Source organism: Chionomys nivalis, chromosome 1 (genome assembly GCF_950005125.1).
Source record: "Chionomys nivalis chromosome 1, mChiNiv1.1, whole genome shotgun sequence".
In the NCBI taxonomy this organism is placed as follows: domain Eukaryota; kingdom Metazoa; phylum Chordata; class Mammalia; order Rodentia; family Cricetidae; genus Chionomys; species Chionomys nivalis.
Window position 1 is genome coordinate 26,831,081 of NC_080086.1, and position 10,457 is coordinate 26,841,537.

Consider the following 10,457-nt stretch of genomic DNA (forward strand, 5'->3'; position numbering starts at 1 on the left):
CTTGAACTTATTTTCCCATTTATGTAATGCAAACTTACTCCCTTTCCTCCGCTTATTTTTTTTCTACTGAGCCTTCAAATTTGAAACAAGCTGCAACGCCTCTATTTAGGAGCTGGCTGCAATATGGTATGAATATTAATAGGAAGTCTGTATGTTTCAAACCCTCGTGCAAAACACGAAGAAATGTGCCGTAGCATTCTGTGCTAAGCTGCGCTGTGAAAGAGATGTTTGCACTCCCCAAAAGAAAACCCACAGCCACACCTAGATGCCAGTGCCAAAGAATGAATTGTTTGAAGGATCAGAATCAGATAAGTGTGCTAATTTGTGCTTGCGATCCCAGCATCTCAGGGACTGAGGCAGCAGGATCATAAGGTACATGGTGAGACACTGTCTCAAAAGTCAAAAGCAGCAAAAATGGTCACGATGGCACAGAACTATAATCCCAACACTTGGCAGGTGGATGCAGGAAGATCAAGAATTCTAGAGCACCTTCATTTACACAGAGGCCATAAGACTCTTGTCTCAAAAAAATCAAAGCAAAACCGGGTGGTGGTGGCGCACGCCTTTAATCCTAGCACTCGGGAGGCAGAGGCAGGTGGATCTCTGTGAGTTCGAGGCCAGCCTGGTCTACAAGAGCTAGTTCCAGGACAGGAACCAAAAGCTACGGAGAAACCCTGTCTCGAAAATCCAAAAAAAGAAAAAAAAATCAAAGCCAAACAACAACAACCCCCAAACAACAAACAAACAACAAAAAGCAAGTGAGCTAAATGTCAGTGCTACCTTTCTGAGAGGCAGAAGCAGACAGATCTCTGTGAGTCTGAGGATAGCCTGGTCTGCATATTAATGAGTTCTAGGCCAGCCAGGGCTATAGAGCGGGACCCCATCTTAACAAAGCAAAGCCAAACAAAACAAGAGAAAGAAAGGAAAGGAAAGAAAACAAAAGAATAACCATGGGTGCTTAGTAGGACAGGGCAGAGGCAGGAGAAGCCTGAGGACTTGGAAACAGAAATAACAACAATCCTACCAGAAGAACAGAGGAAATGTTTTTAAAAATGAGCAGAAACTCGGGGACCTGTTGGAAATGTAAAGCTTCTGAGTGCATTTGTTCCTGTCTCAGATGGAGATGGAGATGGAGAGAATAACGCGGAAGAAACATTGGAAGAAACGATGGCGTGGTCCATTGACTCAGGCAATATGTGTTTACTGAGGCATTAAACACAACAATCGAGACATGGAATCAGGTTAGAGGCCCATTGACAGTTCAATAAAGAAAATGTGACATACAGACAGAGTGGTGTTTTATTCAGAAAAAAAAAGAAAGAAGAGAAGGAGATGGACATGTCACTTTTAGAAAATAGCAGAGCTAGAGACCACCACGTTAATCAAGAAAAACCAGTTCAGGACAGAAGGAATCCAGATCAAGGAGGAAGGGGATGGGGCATGAAAACGGAAGGGAACCTGCAGAGGTGGGAAGGAGAAGAGAAGAGAAAGGGGGCGTGAATGCAAGCAAAGTGCAACAATATGAACGAAATCCATTGTGTGATGTGCTAACTAGAAAAACAAAAAATAAACTGTGACTGACCTCTTCCTAGCTTGACTGAGAGGCGTGTTTTCAGATTCAGGAAGCTCTGTATACCCAAAGCAGAACTGAAAATCAAAAATATAGTCAGTTGAAAAGATAAAGGAAAGATCTAGAAAGCAGTCAGAGAGGAGTAGGAACGAGAGCTTGTTTAATATGTGAAGCCCTGGATTCAGGTCACAAGACCAAAAACGAATGAATGAATGAACGAACGAATGAATTCCCCTGGAAGCCGCTGGAGGAAAGAACTCTGCATAGGGAGGACATTTTCGATGATGTCAGTGTTTTTTTCCCCGAAATAATTCAGAGCAGAAACAGCTCCTTTAAGATGCTACAGAAAGAGCCAGTGATGTAGAAGGTGCCCTTGAAGCAAGTCCTCGGGAGGCTGAACAGGTGAAGCAAAAGTTTGAGCTCAGCCTGGATCAATACTGAGACTCCATCCAAGAAGGAAAAACAAAATCCTCCAGGGACTCAGATGAACAAAGACAAGGTCATCCACAGACCTGCACCATGAGAAGCAGGAGAGATGTCTTTAGAATGAAGGACAATGAGACTGGGGGAAGAGCAGAGAGAAATGGCAAATTTGTAGGTAAATGTAAGATGCACTTTAAAAAAAAGGTGTAGCAGGGCAGTGGTGGAGCACACCTTTAATCCCAGCACTCGGGAGGCAGAGGCAGGAAGATCTCTGTGAGTTCGAGGCCAGCCTGGTCTACAAGAGCTAGTTCCAGGACAGGCTCCAAAGCTACAGATAAACTCTGTCTTGTGTGTGTGTGTATGTGTGTATGTGTGTGTGTGATATGTGCAGGTGCCTGCAGAGGCCAGAAGAGGGCATCAGATTTTCTGGTGCTGGAGTTCCAGGTGGTTGTGAGCCATTTGATGCAGGTCCTGGGATATGGAGAATGTTATGTTTTGGAGGAGCAGCAAGCACTCTTAGTTATCTCTCCAGCCCCAGGCTTTTCTTCTCATCTTTAAAATACATATAATCACTTAGGGCAAAAGCATACCACTGTTTTGTGTGGTTTATGACTAAACGGATGTAATCTAGGAAGCCTGGGGTTAAGGATGTGTTCTGTAATTGCTGCTCAGTGGTTCTGCGAGTCTTTCCAGGTGTCATCGGTGAAACCTCAGGGGGTCCTTCAGAACCTTTCCCTGGGTCCAAAGAATTTCCCCGAAAACCTCCAGCTGTTATTTGTTCTTCCCTCATCTCTCACGAGCACACAGCAGAGCCCATTGGAGGCCGCAGGACGCATGCTGACTTATCCTCTGACATCCATGGGAATCCAAGTTGCATATTTTTTGGTTTTAAAATCTTCCATTGGAATTTCCAGTTTGACAGAGCTTACATAAGCAGATGCTCTTTGAGGTTCTCAATAATTTTTAAGGTATAAAGTTTGAGAGGAGTGTAGTAATATGAGCGGTGGGCTGCGTTCCTGGCGCCCTGCCGCCCACATGGCTTTACCCAAATTAATTACACAGAAACTGTATTCTTTTAAACACTGCCTGGCCCATTAGTTCCAGCCTCTTATTGGCTAGCTCTTACATATTGATCTAACCCATTTCTAATATTCTGTGTAGCACCACGAGCTGGCTTACCAGGAAAGATCTTAACCTGTGTCTGTCTGGAGTGGGAGAATCATGGCGACTCACTGACTCAGCTTCTTTCTCCCAACATTCTGTTCTGTTTACTCTACCCACATAAGGGTTGGTCTATCAAATGGGCCTAGGCAGTTTCTTTATTAACCAATGAAAGCAATAGATTAATACAAGACCCACCTCCATCAGAGGAGCTGCCTAACAACAGCGGGGGACCTGGGGGCTCTAAAGCTAAAAGGATGACATACAAGCTGAAGAGGGCTTCTGAACCCACCCTTGTTTAGTCTGAGGGACTGGTTTCTGACAGAGAGAACATATTAGTGACCCTTCCTGCACGGTGACTAATGACGGACACAAATTAACTTGAGGTAGGCAGGGTTGGATTTATAGGAAGAGCAGGGCAGCCCGGGGCCAGGAGTGACTTGGTCTGTAGGACCATCTAGAAAGATGACCCGGGAAAGCAAAGATTCAATGGTTTCTGCCTTTACCTGTTTGTCCAGGTTCCCAGTCCTGCTATCCATAACCATGGTGGGTTTTCCCTCCTCGTTATTTCTGGAGGCACACCTCTGTGAGTGGGGCCCCTGGCACACCTGGAAAGGATTATCTAGATCCAGGCTCTTGTCTAACAAGGCCTGTGAGGTGCAGCCATCTTCAGCCCAAGACAACGCCCTCACTAGAACCTGAGATAAGACTGAGAGGGTGATCCTGCCCTTCCAGCCCACCGAGGAGCTGCCCAAGTTTCTGTTAAGTCTATGATACTTTGTTACAGCAGTTCAATCCAGGGAATACATGGAAGAACTCCTAGGTTAGTGTACTGGGCAGTTTCCTTTGAAGTGTTCAACACCTCCAGTGGATTTCCCTTTCCCCTCCAGCTTGTGTAAATTATGTATGAAACACCTCTGAGGAATTTTCTTGTTTAGACTAATTGGCATGGGAAGATCCATCCTTTAGATTTATTTATTTGTTGTTTGTTTGTTTGTTTGTTTATTATTTGTTTCTTTATAGGCAGGGTCTCATTGTGTGTCCCTGGCTCTGCTTGAACTCACTATGTAGACCAGGCTGACTTTGAACTCACAGAGATTCACCTGCCCTGAGTGCTGGGTCTGATGGCATGCGCCACCCATCTTGATTGTGGGCGACATTGTTTCCTGGGCTTGGGTTCTGGGCTATATACAAAGGAGAAATGCTTGAGCGGAGCACAGGCTTCATCGTTCTGCCTCCTGACTGTGGATGTGATGTGGACAGCCGGGACTCGAGGCAGACATCAGGCCTTGTCCTCCTCGCCCTGATGGACTGTGGCCTGGAACTGTGAGCCAGAAGAAATCCCCTCGGAGCTGCTTTTGTTGGGAAATGTGTCACAGAAACAGGAAGACAAACGAGACAGTCTACCCCATGATCTTAAACTCTGTTATGTTCACAAGGAAGATGAACTGTCACACGGCCTATTGGACGACTTGCCAGGGACCGACAAGTCTCCTGGGACATAAGCCTTCCAATCGGCTCAGCTTCAGGGAAACTGGGAGGGAGAGTTCATCATCTCATTCTAACTCACCCTTCTCATGCTCTTTCCGTTATCCAAATGTCGGCCACTAAAGAGCACCAAGATGCGCCTGACGTGTGCATGCAGGACCTCTGCAATCATGAGACCTGTGCACGCATGACCTGAGCACGCATGACCTGAGCACGCATGACCTGAGCACGCATGACCTGAGCATACATGACCTGCACAAACATGAGGTCTGTAATCCTGGGCATAGGGGAAGCAAATTAAAAAATTTTATTTTTGACAAAGAAGCAAAAAATATCAAATGGAAAAAAGAAAGCATATTTAACACATGATGCTGGCATAAATGGATATCAATATGTAGAAGAATGAATATAGACCCATATCTATCACCATGCACAAAACTCAAGTCCAAATGGATCAAAGACCTCAACATAAAGCCAGCCACACTGAACCTTATAGAAGAGAAAGTGGGAAGTACACTTGAATGCATTGGCACAGGGAACTACTTTCAAATATAACCCCAGCAGCACAGACACTGAGAGAAACAATTAATAAATGGGACCTCCTGGAACTGAAAAGCTTCTGTAAAGCAAAGGACACAGTGAACAAGACAAAACGACAGCCCACAGAATGGGAAAAGATCTTCACTAACACCACATCAGACAGAGGTCTAATCTCCAAAATATACAAAGAACTCAAGAAACTGAACACCAAAAGATTACATAATCCAATAAAAAAATGGAGTACAGACAGACCTAAACAGAGAACTCTCAACAGAGGAATCTAAAATGGCTGAAAGACACTTAAGGAAATGTTCAACATCCTTAGTCATCAGAGAAATGCAAATCAAAACAACTCTGAGATTCCATCTTATACCTGTAAGAATGGCCAAGATCAAAAACACTGATGACAACTTATGCTGGAGAGGTGGTGGGGAAAAGGAAACACTTCTACATTGCTGGTGGGAATGCAAGATGATACAACCCCTTTGGATGTTAGTGTGGCAATTTCTCAGAAAATTAGGAAACAACCTTCTTCAAGACCCAGTAATACCACTTTTGGGTATATATCCAAAGGATGCTCAATCGTACCACAAGGACACGTGCTCATCTATGTTCATAGCAACATTGTTTGTCATAGTCAGAACATGGAAACAACCTAAATGCCCCTCGGCAGAAGAATGGATAAGGAAAATGTGGTATATTTACACAATGGAGTACTACACAGCAGAAAAAAATAACGACATCTTGAATTTTGCAGGAAAATTGATGGAACTAGAAAAAAAATATTTTGAGTGAGGTAACCCCGACACAGAAAGACAATTATTACATATACTCACTCATAGGTGGTTTTTAAACCACAATCCCAGAGAATTTAGACAACAATACGGACACTAAGAGAGACTTACATAGCTCTAATCTACGTGGGAAGTAGAAAGTAGAAAAAGACAAGATCTCCTGAGTAAATTGGGAGCATGGGGACCTTGGGGGAGGATTGAAGTGGGGAGGGGAGAGGCAGGAAGGGGAGCAGAGAAAAATGGAGAACTCAATGTATATCAATAAAATTTTTTATTTTATATGCATGAATGTTTTGTCTATATGTGTATATATCCACCACGTATGTGCCTGATGCATACAGAGGTCAGAAGAGGGGTCAGGTACTGGGGAACTGGAGTCATGGACCACCATGAAGGTGCTGGGAATCAAACCTGGGTCCTCTGCAAAAGCAGCAAGAGCTCTTAACGTCTGAGTCATCTATCTGGTCCTGAGGAACTTTTCAACGTTAGATGTAAATTTGGGAGGCTGGCTGAGTCAAGATTGTGCTCCAGAGACCGGGAATATTGTCTAAAACCAAATTGATACCACCCCCACCCCACCTCAATGATCCCTCTCACCTTCTGAGTTCGTTTCCAAGTTCATTGACTTCTGTTTCTCATTAACCCAGGCGGGCAAAGGGCACGGGCAGGGAGAGGGGGATGGGGGCAAAGCAGAGCACACGTGGGTGCAAATCTAGGACGGGCAGAAGTACATTTAGTGGTTGTAATTTGAAAATCGTGTTGATGCTGCCACCTGCTGCTCTGTGAGGGGATGAGTTTAGGAGAAAGGGCCTGGATTTTCCCGGTCCGGGGCTTTATGTAGCTCTCCTAGGAGTTACTAGCTCTGCCCAGCAAGGGGCCACAGGAGACCCTGAGTGGAGGGACCGGGGACAGTAGACGACATAAGAGAGTTGCTTCTCTCCTTCCCTCGCATGGACCTGACATTAAACTCAAGTCGTCAGGTTTGGCGGCGAGCACCCTTGCTCCACTGAACCGGCTCACCAGCTCAGTTTGTCTTCTCCTTTCCAAACTTTGTCGTCCCTCCCCCCCCCCCCCCCCCCCCCCGCCCAGCCAAAACACTCTGGGGCTTCTGGGTCCAGCACCAGGATTGATGGGAGATCCAGTACAGCATGGGGGCTGAGGTGACCTGGGAAGGTCTGTGGCATTCAGAGACCTGGCTCTGACGACCTGGTTTGTTCTGCTATTCCACACTGCAGTCATTGACTGAAGTCAAGGACCCTCACAGCAGGGTCCAAACCAAACCCCCAAATCCAGCCACGAGTCTTTTTTTTTCTTTTTCTTTTCTTTTCTTTTTTTTTTTCGAGACAGGGTTTCTCTGTGGTTTTGGAGCCTGTCCTGGAACTAGCTCTTGTAGACAAGGCTGGTCTCGAACTCACAGAGATCCGCCTGCCTCTGCCTCCCAAGTGCTGGGATTAAAGGCGTGCGCCACCACCGCCTGGCCACGAGTCTTAGCTCTCAAGCCCACCCTCCCTACAGCTAAATCACACCCTCCCCATCTGAAGCCTTTTCAAGGTGTGAGCCGGCTGAGACATCTGTGTGCCTGTCCTGTCTGGTTCTTCCTCAGTAAGTGTGGTCTTCTCATTCCCTGCCCCCCAGCCTCATCCCGCCGCTTGCTCATGTGTTAGTCTCACTATTAACCTTATGGAGTCTCCATTTCTCACACTTGCCTGACCTCCCCCCACCCATACCACTGCCACCCCCTTTAGTCACAAGGGGGCAACACCGCACGGCACTGCCATAAAAAGGTGGCTCCAAGCTACCTTCAGCAGGTTTCAACCAAGGGAGGCATCGATCGCTACCTGCAAGTTTTGTGACTGTCTCCAATGTGTGTGATTTCTCCAAGCCACTGGCATCCTCTGTAGAACACAGAACAATGAAGCTGGTACTAGGGGGCTCTAGTGAAGAGTAAATGAGTTCATAACTTAAATTGTTTAGGAGGGTGCCTGGTCCTTGGTGAGCACTACGCTTCATCCTGAGTTTGTGGAGGTAAGAAAGGAAAATGGTTATTAGTTCAGTGGTTCCCCACCAGGAGCAGAACCTCTCCCTAGGGAGCATTTGACAATCTCTTGGGATTTCAACCAAAAAAGAAAGAAAGAAAGAAAGAAAGAAAGAAAGAAAGAAAGGAGGGAGTGAGGGAGGGAGGGAGTGAGTGAGGGAGGGGGGAAGGAAGGAAGGAAGGAAGAAAGAAAGAAAAAAGAAAGAAAAAAAGAAAGGAAAAAAGAAAAAACCCAAAACGACGGAGAATACTACTGCCACCTAGTGGGTAAAGACTAGCGATGCGCCCTACATTTGTGCCTCGGGTAACAGGGTAACAAGATACCTACTGCCAAGGTGGAGAAGCCCAGAAGCTTCAACCTGCCTAGGTTTAAAGCCCATATTTCCTTTTTATTTTACATATAACCTTAGTAAAAGATTGAAACTTGGTCCTTAGTTTCCTTAACTGTAGAACAGAGACAAAGAAAGGCAGTTTGTACCACTCCCCACTCCCCCCCCCACCCCCAGACTTCACCATGGATCTCAGTCTGATGTAGCCAGAATGGCCCAAACTCATTGTGCAGCAGAGAATGACCTTGAACTCCTGCCCCTACCTCTCAGGTGTGCACCACTGGGCTGAGCTATGATAGGGCTCTTTTAAAAATATTTATTTTGTTTTTATTTCTGTTTTTGTGTTGGGACGGGGACAGCACAGGGGCTTCTGGAGCTGCAGTTATAGACATTTGTAGATCATCTGATGTGGGTGCTGGGAATCAAACCCAGGGCCTCTGGAAGAGCAGCAGGAACAAGAGCTCTTAACCACGGAGCCAGGGGGCCTTCCTGACTGTAGGCGACATTGCTTTCTCTGTGATTATTCGATACTTGAGTGTATCTTCATGCATGGCATCCAGCTGTTCACTAGTCTGTCCTTCCCAAATAAGGAGCTCAATGAGGGAAGGACTTAGTCCTGTAGGTTTCAGCATCCTCAGGGCCAAGTGTAGGGCCCGGAATGTCAGGTACCACCTATGTCTTTGTGTGAGTGTGGGCCAGAGCACTGACCTTGATGTAGGTAGGTAGGTAGGTAGGTCCAGGATCTGAGGGTAGTAGTGGAGGCTGAGAATTCCAACCAGCAATGCGTGCCTTCCCTCTCCATTGCTGGTACCGCTAGAATTTGGATGTAAATGTTCCCCATAGGTTCATGTGTTTAAAAACGTGGTCCTCAGCAATGGTACAGTTTGGGGGGGGGCTTGGAAATCTTTGGGATGTGTGGATTAGCTAGCAGAAGTGGGGTGGGTGGGGGTGGAGGCTTGGGATTCCAGCTGTTTCTGTTCCTTACCTGAGCGCTCTGCTCTCTGACCTCCCAAGATGTGAACAAGCCCTGTCACAGGCCTCAGACTAAGTCATTCTAGTTCCACGCCTTCCTCACCTAACTAACGGACCGATAGCCCCTGAACCCCAAGCCAAAATAAAGTCTCCCTAAGTTGTCAGGTGTTTTGTCCTAGTGGCCAGAGGTCACCAAGCACTCTTCATCGCTGGGACCCTTATCTTTTGTTGGGAGGAACAGCCCCATGAGTGGATGAGGATCTAATCCTGAGCTGGCCCGGCTGCTCCTCCCTGGGGGTCTATCCTTTGCTAACTGGGTTCTGGTAGGTGGCAGATGTAAATCTGGTGGGTGCTATGAACCTGTTGGTTGACAGCGAAAGATTCCTGTTGGCAGCTGCCAGGTTGGGACACTACTCTGGGGCTGGGGCAGGTCCCATGACACCAAGCTCTGGAACATCATCAGGCATTTCGTCTGGCTTCAAAAGCCTTTGCTATGGTGCTACTCTCTTTTATTCAGCTGCTCCACTCTTTATGGACTTTCTCCCCAGCCCCAGCCCTGCTGCTATTGCTGTCTGGGGTAGTCTCCTTGTCCGTCTCTGATGACCCTGATGCTCACTGAGTCACAGAGAGGGCTGGGGGTCCCCCTGAAATGCTGGACACTTCTTGTCTTAGTTGGGGTTCTATTGCTGTGAAGAGACACCAAGACCACCACAACTCTTATAAAGAAAACATCTAATTGGGGTGGCTCGCTTACAGTTTCAGAGGTTCAGTCCATTATGACCAGGAAGGGGGAACATGGCGGCGTGCAGGCAGACGTGGTGCTGGAATTGAGAGCGCTACATCTCACAGGCAACAGGAAGTAGACTGACTGTCACACCAAGTGAAGCTTGAGAAAAAGACCTCAAAGCCGGCCCCCACAGTGCTACACTTTCAGTAGAAGGTGTAGCCCAGATTAAAAGTGAACCCTCCAGCCTCAAGGTCTGAATTAAAGGTGTGTGCCATCCAGTCTCCTCTAACAAGGCCACACCTCCTAACATGCCACACCCTATGATCTTATGGGGGTCAGTACGTTCACACTACCACACTCCTTTTACCAGTTACCTGGTGGTGGGGGTGGGATGGGGGTGGTTCTCTGACATCACTGG